This window comes from Myxocyprinus asiaticus, chromosome 14, assembly GCF_019703515.2.
Source record: "Myxocyprinus asiaticus isolate MX2 ecotype Aquarium Trade chromosome 14, UBuf_Myxa_2, whole genome shotgun sequence".
NCBI lineage: Eukaryota > Metazoa > Chordata > Actinopteri > Cypriniformes > Catostomidae > Myxocyprinus > Myxocyprinus asiaticus.
The window spans coordinates 37,433,728-37,452,269 of record NC_059357.1 but is presented as its reverse complement, the minus strand read 5'-3'; the positions used below and the strand labels follow the sequence as shown (position 1 = coordinate 37,452,269).

Here is an 18,542-nt window from a genome sequence, read left to right as displayed (position 1 = left end):
AATAGGCAATTCCAAGACATCTCATCAATGCGTCTGTCCAGAATACCACCAGAGGCTGCAGTGTCATTCTTTTCTCTGAACTAGACTGCACAAGTTTTTTGTCATTCAGCTGAGGTAAGGTTCAGGGTTTTTTCAGTCAGGTGGTTGAATTTAAACCATTAATAAGATAGGAGGTCACGTGACGCCATGCGAGGAGCAGACGTGTGAGCGACTAGCTCTGCACACTTTGCTAGTTAAAAAAAAAAAAAAAAAGTATTTTCATGTTATAATTCGGTGAGATTCGATACACCCCGTCACATATTTATTCTTTGAGGTAAACATGGCAAAGAAGTCAAAATCCTCAGACTCTGGAGACATTAAAAGACACTTACGTGTTCAAGCTGAGGCCTCTGATGGGACTGCAAGCCGGGGACTCGATTTGGACGGCACGTCGGGAGATGAAATCAATATGTCAGTTGTTAATATGAGTGGACTGTCTCTTTCCACATGGAATGTCAATGCAATGGAGCACCCCATAAAAAGAAGGAAGGTTATTTCTTTTCTTAAGCGTAAGAAATATGATATAGTGTTTCTTCAAGAAACGCATCATTCCCCACAGGAAGCTGAAAAAATTGGGAAGATATGGGGTGGACATGTTTTCTTTAGTGCTGGCTCAAGTAAGAGCAGGGGGATCATTATATTGATAAATAAACATCTACAATTCAAATTTCTCAAACAGATTAAAGATAAAATAGGAAGAGTCATTATTGTTTTAGCAGACATTCAGGGGCAAAGGTTGATTTTGGCTAATATTTACACACCTAACGCTGATGATCAGGGCTTTTTTATAGATCTTGAAGGGATGTTACAAACTGCTAGCACCCCTCATGATATAATATTGGGAGGAGACTTTAATTTGTCGATGGACTCAATCCTTGATCATAGTGAAGCAAAAGTGTGCAAGCCTCCTAGAGCAACACTGACGCATTGATCTGTTAAGGATTATACATTTTTTTCATCAGTTCATAAGATTTATTCTAGAATAGATTTTTTTTTTATATCTAAATTCCTCATTCCATCTGTTGTTGACTGCTCAATTGGAAACATCTTAGTCTCGGATCACGCCCTGGTGATTTTAGAGATGTTGCCACATACAGAGAAAAATAAATCATATAGTTGCCGTTTTAATGTATCCCTTTTGCAAAATCCTGATTTCCAACAAATGTTAAAGACTGAAATCAATGTTTATATGGAGACCAACTGGTCCTCAGTATCCTCTGTGGGCATGGCTTGGGAGGCACTTAAGGCGGTTCTTAGGGGTCAGATCATACAGTATGCCTCATTCATCAAAAAATCCAAAGCACGAGAACTCATGGAGTTGGAAGAGAATATTAAAAGTTCCAAGGCAGAGCTGAAGCGCCGAATGTCGTCTGATGGCCTCAGAGAATTGACCCGACTGAAATATAGATATAATACTATTTTGTCACAGAAAGTGGAGTTTTGGTTGTTCAGAGCAAGACAGTCATACTTTGAGTCGGGGGACAAAGCAGGGAAGCTTTTGGCTAGATATATAAAACAGAGAGAGTCTTTTTCTACCATTCCCTCAGTGAAATCCGCTGGTGGTGAAATGTTTACCTCAGCCATTGATATTAATAATGCTTTTAAAGTGTTCTATCTTGATCTCTAGTTCCACATTTTCGTCTACTGATGAATATATTAGAAAATTTGTGGAACCATAAGAACTTCCTCAATTGATGACTGAGCAAAAAAATTATCTTGAATCTGAGATAACCTTGGAGGAGCTTAACGAGGTAATTAAGGCCTTGCCTTCAGGCAAATCTCCAGGGCCAGATGGTTTTGCCGCTGAATTTTTTAGATCTTATGCTACAGAATTGGCTCCACTTTATACAGTTTCATTAAAGAATGGAAAGCTTCCCCCAACTATGACATTATAACATAACATTTATAACATTTATGCATTTGGCTGACGCTTTTATCCAAAGCGATTTACAGTGCCCTGATTACAGGGACAATCCCCCTGGAGCAACCTGGAGTTAAGTGCCTTGCTCAAGGACACAATGGTGGTGGCTGTGGGGATTGAACCAACAACCTTCCACTTACCAGTTCAGTGCTTTATTCCACACCACCACCACCACTCCAACCATGACACAAGCTCAGATCAGTCTGATCCTTAAAAAAGGATAAAGATCCAAGCGAGTGTAAGAGTCACCGTCCAATTTCCCTGATCCAGCTAGATATATAAATATTGTCAAAAATTTTGGCTAATCGATTAAGTTATGACATCTCTTATACATATAGATCAGGTGGGGTTTAATAGGGGCTGCAGCTCTTCTGACAACATTAGGCGTTTCATCAATATCATGTGGTCAGTGGCGAATGATCAGACTCTGGTCACTGCCATCTCACTTGACGTGAAAAAGGCGTTTGATATGGTAGAATGGGATTATCTTTTTAAGATTTTGGAAATATACGGGTTCGGGAGTACATTTATTGGTTGGATTAAGTTACTTTATAGATACCCTGTAGCGGCGGTACAAACAAATTGATTAATTTCAGATTATTTTACTTTGAATAGGGGCACTCGTCAGGGTTGCCCTCTTTCCCCATTATTGTTCTGTCTTGCCTTGGAACCATTAGCAGCTGCGATAAGAAAGGAGGAGGGCTTTCCAGGGGTGGTGGCGGGAGGTGTGGCGCATAAGCTTTTGCTTTACGCAGATGATATTTTATTATTCGTCTCTGACCCTACTAGATCTATGCCTTGCCTCCACAGAATTATTAATTCCTTTTCTAAGTTTTCAGGATACAAAGTCAATTGGTCTAAATCTGAAGCTTTGGCTTTGACACCATACTACCCAGCGACTGCTTTCCAGCCGGGCGCTTTCCAGTGGCCCAAACAGGGCATTAAGTATTTGGGCATTTTATTCCCAGCAAAATTGTGTGATTTAGTTAGAGTTAATTTTTACCCCTTAATAAAATGGTTTTCGAGTGATGTGGGCAGGTGGGCTTCATTGCATTTATCTATGATCGGGAAAGTTAATGTTATTAAAATGAATTGTATTCCAAAATTCAACTACCTGCTACAGTCTCTCCCTATAGATGTCCCACTTTCAAGCAATTTGAACATAGCAAAAAACATAGAAGTCCTTCATTTGGAATGGTAAGCATCCCAAATTACATTTCAATAAGATACATAGGTCGATTGACAAAGGTGGGCTAGGCCTACCCATGATTTTATTTTATTATTATGCATTTGGTCTCAGACATTTGGCTCACTGGTCGCTCCCACCTGAGAGAGCCCCTCCCTGGTTCTGTATAGAACAGGAATTTATTGCCCCTATATCATCATTGCAGAGCCTTTCTATCAAATTAATCGGAGAAGTTACATCCCGTTATCTCGCATTTGAACTCGGTATGGACAAAAGTGTCCAGTGTGTTTAATTCAGACATTTATTTAGATGTTGCCTCGAGCATATGATTGAACCCCAAATTATGCATCAACAAGTCCCCTTTTTGCTGGTCAGAATGGATTGGGAGGGGGGTTACTATACTTGGTGACCTATATGAGAGTGGAGTGCTGAGATCCTTTCAAAATTTGGTTCAACTTTTTGGGATTCCCAGATCTCAGTTCTATAAGTATTTACAGTTGAGCCACCTGATTTGTACTGTTTTTGGGAGTGGTTTACACCCCACTAAAGTGGCAGATACTCTGGGAGTGGTGATTACTGCTTTCAGAAAAGGTCATGAGGCATCGGTGTATTACTCCCTGTTAATTCAGAGTCTGGGGGATGGAGCTTCAGCTTCTCTTAAGAGACTGTGGGAGAAGGATCTGGGCTTGGTATTGGAGGAGGGAGTGTGGGCTAGGATTCTAAAAAATGTCAAATTTGCATCTAGAGATGCAAGGGTTCACCTTATGCAATTCAAGATTTTACATAGAGTCTGTTGGACCCCCTCTAGATTGTATAGGCTTGGTCTTAAAGACACATCCACCTGCTGGCGATGTCAATGGAGACACAACCCAGGTTTTTTGGGGGTGTCGTAATATTCAAGAATTTTGGCTGAAGGTGCAAAGTTTTGTGTGTAATGTGTTGGGCACTCAGGTCTCATTCTGCCTCAGACTCTGTATTTTGGGAGATGGGAAGATCATGGATTTGGAGGATAAGTACATGAAGGATTGGGTTTTGACCAGTGTGATGATTGATAGGCAGGTTATTTTGAGGAGTTGGAAGTCGGATGGAGCACCCTCGTTCCCGGAGGGTGGCTGCTTTCGAGGAGGGGTCGAGAAGAAGGATGGGAGTTAGGGATTTTTATAATAAGAAATGGGGCAATTACCTAGCATTTTTGAGGGAATCTTGAGGAGGGGCGGTGGAGGGAGTAATTTAGAGTTTTTGTTTTATTATACTTGATTATTGTATTTTCTTTTTTGTGTGTGTGTGTGTGTGTGTCTCTATATTCTATTGAACACAGGGGTGTTCATGGGGGGTTCAGGGTGGGGGTTTAATGTTTAAAGTGATTGATTCGTTTATGGTGTTATTAGTAATATATGGGGTGAATCAAACAAAACCCTTCAAGGACATGTCAGGGTCATATTTCTCAGAATCAAAAATAAAAATAAGAATAATGAAAATAAGGCTAGGGCTGCCTGATTTGGACAAATTAATATTGAGATTATTTTCAAAAATACTGCGATTTAAACTGCGATACGGCAAACAAAGTTTGGTAATGTTTTGCCCATGTTCTAATGCCAATAAAAAGGCTAATCTTTGGGGGTGCACACTTCAGTCATCTTAAAAAGAACTAAACTTGGATCTTTCACTTAGACCACAAACGAACAACCTTTTAAAACAGTGAAACAAAGAGAGAGAGAGAGAGAGAGAGGGGGGGGGGGGGGGGACACTGTCTTACTTGTGTCTTACTCGTATTTACAGTGTTATGTCCACTTTGTTGTGGGGTCTCAGCACACCATTCATCATCATTATTTTTGGAACCCAGTCAACTTGAGTATTATATAATTGTAATATTATAATAGTATTTTAATTATTAATCGTATTCTTCTTATTATTATACAACAGTCATATATTTCTAATATTATGTAGTATTACTGTAATAAAATTGTAACTTGCATTGCTTTGCAGTTCAGGTAAACCAATAAGTTCTAAACCGTCAAGCTTTTATTTTGGTGACATCGTGTGAAGAGTTTGTGTGTTCACATTTGCAACAGCTGTATAATCGGTGTTAACAACTATCCATCTCTCCAGTTGATAAATGAACAGTGTCTTCTTAGAAAGGCACATAAGACAGTAGCTGATCCTTCTTATGTTCTCCATAATGAATTTCAGTTACTTCCATCGGGGAGATGATTTAGAGTCCTCCGGTGCAAACTATTTTACCTGTGATGTTTGTGTGTGTTTTTTGTTACACGAGGGTCCAATAAGAATTTCCCAGTGATGGAACAAATAAAGTATGATCTAATCTAATGTGCTCCTCATTTTAACATCTTCTCTATCCAAAAATACCCAGTGCCATGGGGTGTATTATTTGTATTTGCTTATTAATTGCAGTGGCCAAACATGGAATGAAAGTTAAACGAAATTAAAGTTAATGTAGAGCACTTTAAATATAAAGTAACTCAGCGCACACAAACAAAGGGAATCAAACTCAGAGCACATCTGTTATTCTGAACACGAGATGGAGTTGTGGAGTAATGAACTGCTCTGAAATCACTGAAAACTGTAATACTGCACTAACACATTACAGACAGGACAGCTATTTTGAAGTGAACAGCGCAAGCAGGCTTTTTATTTAATAAAATTGCAGCCCTTTGAGATTTAATAATTGCACAAGCCCATATCACAATTTCGATTTTATTTCAATTAATTGTGCAGTCCTAAATGAAGCTTCTTTTAATACTATTATTTTCACGAAAATTAAACTAATTTCCCCCCACAAATTCTCAGTATTGTAGTGTGGGAAAATCATGTTCTCATTACCGTAATCTGAAAAAATAATTATATATAATTTTAACTGTAAAGTTTGTATACATCTTGGTAATATTTTTTTATAGTGAATTTTAACTTAATAAAAAAAAAAAAAAAAAAAAAATTTAAGGAATTTGTTGATTAACTACACAATCCATGATCTTACAGATAAAAATCCACCAATCTGAGCATTGCGCCAAACAAACCGTGGCAAAAGAGCTCTGCAGAAACCACCCACTCCCATGATAATTTGATGCAATCAAGTTAGTCTCCCAACACTCAAACTGCTTATACATTATTATAGATATCAGAATTTTTTGTAATAAACTTTACATATATTGATTCTATACTTATAACTCTAAATCAATGGAGTTATATTTTTCCATTATTTTTAATTTGATTACACAATTCGCATGAGATTGTAGTTAATTCCCTCATTAAATGCGTTAAGTACACAGTCTTGTACTTTTGTCAAATATTTTTTGCTTCAAATCAAAGTTTGTAATTTTGTTTAGGGCTGGGTAAAAATTTTGATTTTCCGATGCATTGCGATCTTCATTTGAACAATATTGATATTGATTCTTAAATACCAAGATTGATCTTTCACTTTATGTGGCAACCCTCTATAATGCAAGTAAAGTGTTCACATGTGCGACCAAATCTCGTGCTATGTGACTAAAAATGTCTATGATTAGATAAAAATGCCTATGATTGAATAATCTCTTTTAATACCCTTTGTTTTTACAGTCAGTTGTTAATACCACCCCCCCCCCCCAAAATACAATTAATTCTAATCACACACTGATGCGTTAAAGAAAACCATGCATGTCCTCTCGTTATACAGTATGCGCTCACTGGCTGATGCCGGTAGTCTTAAAGAGACAGTACTGATTTTGCACATTGTCTACATATCAAATGTACAAATTATACGTTAAGTTAACAATAAACATGTACCAAAAAACGTATATGCAACAAAATTTATGCAATTTCAAGACATTAATTGATGGAATAGACTAAATTAGAACATTTTTCAAAAGCTAAAATGTGACCAATTTGATGAAAAACTAATGATAAAATATAATTGGTAAAAAAAACAAAAAAAAACTGAATTGTACCTAGAAGAGTTGCCTAGAAGGTTCCTTTATAATTAAGAGCATTAGCTGAGAAAGAATTTCTTTCATATGTAAGCAAAATGTATATTGTAAAAGAAATGTACCCATATGGATCGAGGTTGATTCAAGATCGGAATCAAATTGAGAGCATGTGAATTGGAATCGAATTGGGAAATCTGTATCAATACCCAGCCCTAATTTTGTGATTCACCTCAGAGCTGGTTGGTTTGGTTCATGGCTTAGTACTCTTAGTATTCTTATATGTTTTAAGTACTTTATGAGATACCTATGGGAAAAATACTTCCGGAATCAAGATGGTGCAAAAAAAAAAAAAAAAAAAAAAAAAAAAAAAAAAACACAAAAGTGGGCAGTTACTCTATTTTCATGAAACAAATGTCACAATATAAAAAAATCTTAAATGGTCAAAAAAACAATAGCGGAACAACATCGAAGATTGTGATCAACTGCTACTGATACTACTCTGTTCAATATCATCTCATCAAACAGCATTACACTGCAGTAGAGATAAGACTTTATTTGCAAGTGACAGCTACATCCTCTGCAATCAGCCACGACTGTATAAATGGGAGAGACAGTTGAACAGAGCAAGTCAAAACCCTGTTTAATGGCTCGAGACTAACACATTTTTTCACAAGGCTCTACAACCACAATTAAGATCAAATTAAGCACAAACCCATTTACACATAGACGAGCAAGCACAAGCCTCAGACACAAAATAGCACAAGTCAAAATAGACTACTTCTATGGTGCTTTTTTTTTTTTTTTTTTTTTTTTTTTGACAGCCCCAGTCCCGATTCACATTCATTGTATGGAAAAGAGTGGCCAGTATATTCTTCAAAATTTCCTCAGAAGAAAGCAAGTCATATGGATTTGTAATGACACGAGTAAATGACAGAACTGTAATCTTTTGGTAAACCATTTAAAACCCTTTAAAATCCTTTAAAATAGGGGGTTTCAAAGTCTTAAACTCCAATATTGTTTCTCCCACAATATACCATGTCTACAGGGGCAGAATAGTTATAATTTATCTTTTTATATTACTTGGTGAATTTATCATCATTCTCCATGCCTCCCAGTTTGAAAACTGTGGCTTTACAAAAAAGCTCACTTTGACTGAATATCAAGCAGTGAAACAGGCCAAATGCTTGGAAGGCAACAGGTTTTTCCTGGCTCTGATCTGATATCAGAGATTAAATATTTGCTTTGGTAAAGAACAACTGCAGCAGTTAATTCAAGTGAGAAGCCTGAAACTCATGACCTCTTTCTGGCTCCTTCTTCCACCACCAGCTTCATCTGCACTTCCTGATTAGGTCCTTACCTGCCTGGGTCTCTATGGCAACACCAACAGCTCTGCACACAGATGTAAGCGTTTCCTGTCAGCATGCATTTTTTTCCCTTATGACACTAGCTAAGACCTTTCTCTCAAACCAAACAGTTCATTGATAATATTTTGAGGTCATTAGACAATTAGTCGACGTTATCGACAACGTTGACAATAAAAAATTGACGTTGTCGAATAGTCGTTTGATCTCATTTAACGTAACATGAGATCACATTAAACTCTAATGATGGTGGCCGAAACTGCCATTTTTCTGTGCAGTCAGCGCCTCGTCTAAGAGTTGCGTGAAGTGTCCCGATCTAAGGGGGAGAGATTGAAACTGCACCCGGCTGACACACCCTCTGTCACGGGGACGCTCGTCCCTCGAGCGCGCATGCTTGCTGCAGCTAGATTATAACGTGATGACTCGTGACTTATTGTATCATAATACAGTGTGTCACTGTGCATTTCTTATCGTGAAGAAAATTGGAAATACGCAGCTTTATTAATATGAGAGAGTTTGTTTTTTTGTGAGTTAAAGATGGATTGAAATGAACAGAAAGGTGAGAGAGGGTGGTTTTCGCCCTATTATACACTGCAACAAAATACGTTTTTGATTTTTATTTTCCAATATAAATATGTAAAACTCCTTTAAAACAACATACATTTTCTTTAGCAGCTGTACTGCAGAAGAAAAAACTGTTATCTGAGAATGTTGAATATAATATTAAAAATACAAATATTTTAAAATATCTAAAAAACCTTTTTAAAAAGATGCATTCACATGAGAAGCAGCATATAAGATATTTAGACTTGCTTTTAGAGAATAGATCTTGAATATAAGTAAATTTTGTCTTTACTGCACTCGCAGAAGTATAACCAAGTGAAAAAATACACTTATATACAGAATATACTTAAGATACATTCTCTTAAAGCAAGTCTAAATATCTTATATGTTGCTTCTCAAGTAAATGTATCTTGTTTTAAGGATTTTTAGACCATTTTCAATGAAAAACAAGTCAAAAACACTTGATATCAATAGGATTTTTTGCAGTGAATTTCTTGACTGAATTAAACTTAAAAAGTATTTTTTCCCTTTAATTCAGTGAATGTCATTTAGAGGTATTTGTCATTTAGATGATTTTGTCCTCTTTATTGTTAGTACACATTTAATACAACCTTTTAAGTTGGTGTACAAGCTGAAAAATCGGTTAAGAGCTAATGATTAATCATTGCAATAATCGAAGAATAGTCGAATAATCGTTTGATTAATCAATTATCAAAATAATAGCTGCAGCCCTATTTAATACTTGAGACTTTTCTAACGTCATGACTCATGACTATTTGATCTGTGTTATGTTTTTGCCTATTCCCATTATGATATAAGTTATACAGTGGAACTGTCACAGATGAGCACTGTAACAAGCATCTGTGAATGAGATGCACATGTACACAATGCACACACATATACACACAAACCACCGTTGCACTCACAGTCTGGCTACTGGCATAAATATTACACTATGTATACAGAGATTAGGGTTCGTATAGTGTGTTTTGTTGTTGTTCGTAACATGCTGTTAATTTATCACCTCATTTTGGTTTAATGGATTATTACAGTGATTAGAAGTTCAATATTGGCTCTCCGTGACCGATTCATCAGGATTACCGTAAATACTCATCTAAATGGGCACCATTTCAGCCAATTTATGAAAGTGTATTGTCATTTATTTCTCATTCAAATCGGCATACATCCGTAATAAAAGCACATTTCTGGTTCATGTACATCCGCCAAACCTTAAATAGAAGCAGTTAAGAGTTTCCAAGCTTTTAAAAAACACCTGTTTTTTCAAATGAGTAGCTTTTAATTAATTAGTTAGCAGTTCCAGGTTTAAAAATAAAAAATGTAAACTTAATAAATAAAAAAAAGATTGATTATCGTATTGGCTCATAAATTCCATATCGGTGCATCCCTAACCGATAACAGTACATACAGATAACTACAACCATATCCACATGCTTAATGACTAAATTAAGAAACTAAAATATTCACAATGACTCCATGACTTGAATGTAAATATCCATTGAATGACTAGAATAGTATAAATCACTTAGAATAGCACTATCAGGCATTGAAGATGAATTCATAAATCAAAAATTACATACCATGTCTCAGAACCACTGGATATTAGAACTCAGTGTTTGGAAAAGATAAATGGACACCTTCTATTGTCTCTTCTGTTAGAGACTGACTGAATATTTGCAGCCAGCACAGCCCCCAAAAGGCAAGAGAGTGTGTGGATAAGGCTCAGCCAATGACTGAAAGAGTCTTGGGGCTCTACTCTGCACACACCCGTTTCCATTTCATTTCATGGATGCTCTTAGCAGGGGAAAACAAGCCCACCTGAAAAGAAAGTGCATCCTCCAAAATGATGCTTAGGGATGCATTATATATTATCAATATATTATCACCAATATATTAGTGACAATTAGAGGTCGACCGAAAGCGGATTTTACTGATAATGATAACTAAGGTGTTGGGAAAGGCCGATAACAGATAAATTGGCTGATAGTTTTAAAAATCTTTTTATAAAATGTCACTATGCCGAGCAAAAAGAACCAAAATCCCAGTAACAACCAGAAAAAAAAAAAGTGAAGATTTAGTTCATAAACAGGGACTCTTATTTTGAAATGACAAAATGATGAAAAACTATCGGCAACTATCGGCCTAGATTTTGCCGATAACCAATAGCCTCAAAAAGCAGCAATCGGAACTAATTAATTGATAAAACCGATATATCAGTCTACCTCTAATGACCATATCGATATTCACCAATATTAGTGTTTATTATTATTATTATTATTATCATCAGAATCTAAGTAGGCCAATATTGACTGTAGATCAGAACATTTTCTATGCTAGGTTTCAAAACAATTATACATATTTTCTCCTGAACATTTATCATGGTTTGATGCCTGGTTTTACCTTACATGCATGTAAACACCTAGACTGGATCTTTAGTGTGAACACTCTCACATGCTAAAAATCGACAATAAATTGTAGATATGTAATATAATTTTTTAGCCACAACAAAAATAACTGTTTATCAGTAGGGGCATAGGAACGGTTCATGACTTGGCTTATGAATATTAATGAGGTGATAACATTTTATCTGATTTGCTGAAAGGCAGGTAAGGGGTCGCTAGCTACATCAGGATTACCGCTTGCAGTCCTTTTTTAGGGGTTCAAGCCCGAAGGGCTTGTTGAACACCGTGTCCTAACCAGACGCGATGCCACAACACGAGATAAAAGGTAACTTTTTCATGTTAATCAGAGATTTTGTCCTAACCAGCCATGACACACAACGAGCGACAGCGATAGGGCTTTCTATTTTTTAAATGGTTTATATTTCTGCAACGTCGTGCCGGCCAGCGCATTCACCAAATGGGTCTGTAATTATTCTTTTTGCAGTATATTAAAGTCGGCATCTCACTAGTCGGTTCAGAACAACTTGATTTTGGACATGAGACATACAGGCTCACGTGGAGATCGGCAAAATAACAGGAGTACTGCGTGAACATAAACAATCGTAACAGACTGAATAAGGATGCGATTCATAAAGTAACTTTGCCCTGTGTATGTGTGTGATTGTGTATTTATCCATCGGGGCTTGCCGTAGAAAGCGAATACCCATCCAGAACTTTAGTGAGAAAATGAGTTGCGTTCAATAAACAGACTGTTTTTTCTGAGATTGCTCTATTTTCTGCATTTTATTGTCAATTATCCTAATTTTAGTGTATGAATATTGTGGTGTTATGTCGTGCCTGGTGTGGACAGACAGACGGCTTGTCGCTGGAATCTAATCACGTTGCATCTGGTTAGGACGAGGTGTAAGGCCTAGAGACTTGAAACTTTGGGGAATGGTAGTACTCCAGCTGGCTAGCCATATGCATGGAATCAGCCCGATCGGCACATAGGTGGTGCTATAGTGAAGAAAACAAAGAAAATTAACTTTTTGGGCCATAACTCTTCAACTGCAAGTGCTAGAAACAAAATTATCCTTTCCTGTGATTCCTTGCGTCATGATGAATAGTTTTGTCTCCTGTTAAATTTTTGCTCCACCCTTTCGTTTTCCCGCTATTTTGGATTGTCTGAAAAAAAAAAAAAGAAAAAAGAAAAAAAAATATCAAAATGAACTAGTCCTACACCGTTCACCCGATCGGAACCAAACGAGTGGAGAAAGATTCAGCAGAGTCTCAATATGAAAAGTTAAAGGAATTTTGAACTTTTGTTTTATCATCAAACGGTAAGCCAAAACGTACATAGTAGGTGTGGCCACTTTTACTAAATGGTTATAACTCATGAATGGAATGAGATATTATCACCAAATTTGGTACACATATGTATGGGGTCCTTCTGAAGACACCCCCTAAAATGTGCATGTCTTTACCTGTTGGCACTATAATAATTAAAAATCTAATAATGGCTCTATGGAACCGTTGGTCCGATCGACTTAAAATTTTGCATACAGTCCAAGGTGCTATCAAGGTCTATGAGACTGCATATCTTCTATCTAAAATTTTAGCAGCTATTAGATAAGGTTAGAAAAGGCGATCAGAACGAAATGCGGTAGGCATATTTGTCTCTTGGCCCAAGAGGTTTGTGCAAAATGTGAAAAAAATTGACAAATTACAATGCTGAACAACGGTTCACAGCTGTCTGGACAAAGACAGCAGTCTGTACATGTGGTGTTGCTACTGGGTGGCATAAGCAGAATGAAAAACAAGCAGTAGATGAAACATGTAAAACCCTGAATCCCCAAGTCACTCCACTTATGATCTTTCCCACACTCTGAGGCCTGAAACATACTCTACACAAGTGTGTTGAAGCAGACTCCTCAATGCAAGCTTGATTTCACGTGCAGCTGCACTCTGGAATGTCAGAACGCAATTCATAACGCAACGTAGGTACGCATTGCATTCACATCATTGCCGCAAAGGGCACTGTAGCAGGCATTTAGCCTGAAAAATACTCAACGCATGTATGTAAATGCAGATGCTTCGAGCTACGCAAGCTCAATTTCATGCATTGCTGCAGTCCATAATGTGTCAGAACGCAATTCATAACACAATGCAGGGATGCGTTGCATTCTCAACACTGCCGCAAGGGTCTATATAGCAGACAATAGTGTGAACTGTCCACTTCTATAGTGAGTTTTCTCTTTGAAGTCAACTAGTGCCATGGCAAAGCAACAGATTGAAGAGAATAATGTTGAGCAAGTAAGTTCAAGTCAACATATTTACAGCAACTTACCTGAATAAACACATACAGTTTAATGGCTAAGACATTTGAAGGTAACTCTATCGCCCCATTGAGTATTGAGGTTTTGTTACTGCCACAGTACCACAAAATGTACATCAAGTACGTTCAACCAAACCGTGCGTTGACAATGCGTTGGCCAAGTGCTCGCATCTGCATACAATAGTGCACGTACTGGCGTAAAGTATTTTTCTGGCCTGGGTGTAAACGGTCTGTGTCTATGCTCAGTTTTCTCTATCAGGTCATGACAGAGCAACAGTTTCAGAGAATCTTGCACAGCAACTTAGATCTTCTAAATGGTCAATGAAATTTTGCCAAGTAGAACGTTTTCCTGAATTACCATTTGTATTGGTCCTGGAACAACCTTCCTATATTTCTATTCCTCTAAACCAATCAGATTTTTTTTCATGTTAAACTAGGTCTGGAATTAGGGGCTTGAAGAACATCAACCTACCATTACAGTAATGCAAGAATGCAAATGATGCCCAAGGTTTTGAGTCTGCGTTTGCATACTTGTGTAAAGTGTTGGCCTAACCCCTCTGCAGAGACAAAATGTAATATCTCAGACATCGTTATCTAAATCAGCCTCTCAAGCACTCTACTATGCTCCATTAAAGCATTTTTGGCAAAGGTTAATGACCTTGGTTAATAACGGTCCATGTGCATCTCTGGACCCGTTTATCCAATGTGCCTGAAGGAGTGTAGCTTTATTTATAGCCATGTACAACTATGAAGCATGGGAAGGCAGTGTGGGAAACTAAAGGCCTCAGAGGGGGTTAGCGACTTTCCAAATACCCTCTCACAACATCAATGTTAGCGACACAGTTCATGGAGAGCAGCTAGACTTCCTCTGCCCCAGTTTGCATGCACGAAGCACACTTTACAGACTAAACACACCTCCCTCTCTCCCGCTATCCCCTGTTCCACTTCTACAGCCCTATGACCCTATACATACTAACCTTTGAACCCTGTGTGAGTTTAAGAGGCTTAGCAAATCTCATAGAAAAATATACGCACAACAGTCGCACACACAATGCTCTTGGGGTGGCTCCAGTTTCAACAACAATGTCTGATGGGACTCGAAAATCCTGATTTTGACTTCAACAAGTCATAAGCCAGAGACTGCTTGGAAATAGTGCATCTCAGAAATGTTGTTGCATACACCGTAAGCGAAAGGGTTTATTTCTGCGCCACTAAACAGAATAACAAAAAATTTCTTTTTCAAAGAAGTTTCGTACATTGTTCTTTCAAAAATGTAGTCCTACCCCAAACTCACCCAATGGTTTCACCAAGGAGGTCTGTGATAGTACAGAGAGAAAGCTATATCCATTAGCATTCCCATTCTTCTGGACAATGCTGATTGGGTAACAGCAAAACAAGAATGTGTACAGTCCCAAGCCCTTCACAAGGGCCTATTCCTGAGCTGTGATGTCAAAGGCAGTAGACACGGGAAAATATAAATCCATTTCACACTTTTAAGAGTCCTCCGAAAAATCTGTGTCTTTCAAAACATCTACTGTAATAATTAAATATTTGTGATTTATATGTCGCTTGCAACAAATATGAATTTCATCAGCATACGCAGCTACTTTTAGATGGCTGTCACTGGGGAAAGATGCTTTTTGTCCCCCAAACATTATAGTATACGGTAAAACATGACCACTTAGGTTGAGCCAATGTTCTTAATGTCCAGCCCAGTCAGCCAAAATATTGTAATATTATTTGGTGCCACTAGTTGCACAGAAATAACATGTTAGACATGAAGAATGGGTGAATTATTGTCAGTTAATGACGCCATCATGACATTAAAACAAGACGTTTAAGGCTGAAGCACACTCGCATGTCACATGCACTTCAAAAATATTTGGTCCTTGCGGCGGATCAACAGAAAGCTCGCTCTTTGTGAACAAGCATCTCTCTGTGAATCACACAAAAGTGCTGAGTGCATCCTAGCACTCAGACAGTGAATGATCTACTGTTGATCTGTGGAAGTTTTTCTTTGCTAAGCCAAGCAGAGGCCCCCAGAACCATGTGAGCCGTGCTCTTGAATTATATGTCTCGACCATAAATAATAATCACATGCATTCTATTCAATCCCAGAGCCCTTAAATCTGGCTTAAAAAAAGAACAGCACTACTGGCAGCAAAAACTAAACAAAAAAGTCTTGCTTTAATTAAATTATGATGTTATTACACTGGGAAAAGGCAGGAACTTGAAAGAGTCATTACCTCGCATCACCTTGCAGTGGCAAATGGAATTAACTGTAAGTCACACGCACATTGTTCAGTTATTGAGTGAATAGATTTCTACTCTTGATAAGTGGTTCCTATTGGAAATAAATCAGTCAGTGGTCAGCACTCAAACCAGCAATGTGATGTGATGTGATGAAGTGTGTGTTCCCAGCTGAGACAGATCCATCTGGCTGGGTCTGTTAGGAACCACTGACCTGAATGGGGGTCTCAATGACCTCAGGGCAACACAAAGGGAGACCCATATGGTGAAAACCAGGTTACATTACTAGAGCTCTTTAAACAGCAGGGGACATTAAGACAGTTTTTAAGCGCTTGTAAAGTAGCTAATTGTACTTAAACCCTTTATCCCTTTAATGCAAGAACTATTAAATCAAAACAATGTCTCTTTTTACTTTGAAACAAGAATATATTCATACCAATTTTTTTTCCCAAAATGACGTATTATGAGAGGGTTACATATTTGTCCATTACAATAGAAGATTATGGTACTTGGTGCGAACATGGTGCATCACCACTTTCATTAGACATGTTAAATTTATGTTGTCATGCATAAAAAATACAATGACATAAAAAGGACAGTCATATAGAATTATCGGTAAGAGTCAAACGTCATCACTTACGCTAGATTGGATGTAACATCACAACCTGAATTTTTTTAAATGCCTGTTTTTGTGCACTGTAGTGTCTATTCCCATGAAGGACGAAACAAAAAAGCAAAACTAATTGCTGTCGAAAGGTCCATTCACACCAAAAGCGAAACGAAAGAAGCGCTCGAGTGCTATAATGCAATATAGAAATGTCATATGTTTTTATGCAAGATACAATCCAACTGACAATGGACCTTAGGGTAGACAAAATTGAATTTGACAAAAATGCAAAGGTTGTGAAGGATAGACATACAATCCTATCAAAAGGTTGTGCAGTCTTAATGGCTTATAGTGGCCTGGATGAAAACACATTTCACAAGTGGGGTGGCGGGCGTTGGTACGGATATTGATAAGGGCCAACCACTCAGGAAAAACTATACATTTGTGTTTCTAGAAATAGGCGTAACATTTGATTTGGAGAGCGGACATTGAGACATTGACATTCAATTATCCATAATGCTCCCTCACCAAGGCAGAGTGATTAAGCACCTACAGCATCTTCTCAGCCCATTCTTTCTCATAGAAGCTGATAACCCCACAAACCAAATTAACCATGCTCTGGAAAGCCAGCTAATCTAGTACTGCTGCTCAAACTGACCTGAGATAATGCTAAACTTGCCATTGTTTGTGGAGATTTTAAATTGTGTGCAGAAAGAATAAGGGGATGGTCAGGTAAATATAATTCACCTGAGATAAGATTATCTTCACAACGCGGTCCCTCCTTAACCTCTCTTCCTTCCCTCACACATTACGCAACACCTCAGAATGACAACCCCCACTCCAAGGTGTTATCAGCATTTGCTTACAAAAGGCCACTGGCTGAAATGTTACGCCTCTTACACAGAGCTTAACAAGCATAACAATAGTAAGGATGAGGCTTTCAAACATTTATTCATTTAGCAGACACTTAACCATAGCAAATGTTCTTTTTTAATGTACTGTATGTTGATATCTTTAATACTAAAGATGTTCTGTAATGTTTTTTGCACATACAGCCAATTTATGGGCTCTTCCTTTTTTTTTTTTTTTTTTTTTTTTTTTTTTTAAGTATAGCTTTAGCTTAGTTTAATACTCTTGTTTGACAGGGTGTTTGGCGAGTAGGTGGTCCTTTGCTGTTATCTGGGATGCATCAGAACACATTAGCATTTACACTCAAATGCAACTGTGGTCACATGCATTTTTGACTACCTCTGACTGTGTTTTAGTTACTGTAGCACAAATAGTTTTAAACCGTGTTTATACATGTACCAGTATTTAAAGGAATGTTCCAGGTTCAATAGAAGTTAAGCTCTATCAACAGCATTTGTTGCATAATGTTAACCTCCGGAGACCCAAGCGTGACTGCTGCGTGCATTTTCCAGTTCCCATTTTGATTTGTAACTAGTAGCACCTAATAAACAAGTAAATAGTTCTAGAGCAAACAGTTGTTGTTTTTTTTAAATCGATGTCCACATACAGTATGTGGACAGCAGGACTAAGTTGTGAAATTTTAAATACCAAGCTACAGAAAGTCAGATTGTTTTTCCATCAAATTGTTTATGTTTTTAGGAGTGTTGGTAATTCATGTTTTTGAGACGTTACCGATATTACATCAGAAATTAGTATAATTCATTCTGATTCAAAGTGATAGCCAGCATCATCCAATCACTGTCAACCATGTTAAAATAAAATTATACATTATAAATTCTGAATCTATATATGGATTACCATTGTCCCATGTCTGCCAAACATGTTGAGTGGTCCAAACATCATCTGCAGCGGGAAACTGAACTTTTGTTTTTTTTTGCAACAGTTAAGTTGTGCATTCGATTCAGTAATCACGTTTGTAATTTATTTTGATTCTCAACAGGCCTACCTTCCTAGCTTACACCGACAAGGTAAAACTATACTTTTTTTT

The 18,542-nt window shown here is 37.5% G+C and overlaps 1 protein-coding gene across 1 annotated transcript in view; it reads right to left on the bottom strand.

Annotated features, from left to right (window-relative positions):
• Positions 1 to 18,542, bottom strand: part of LOC127451666 (cdc42 effector protein 4-like) — a 33,775-nt gene that overhangs the window by 2,438 nt on the left and 12,795 nt on the right. The window lies entirely within an intron of this gene.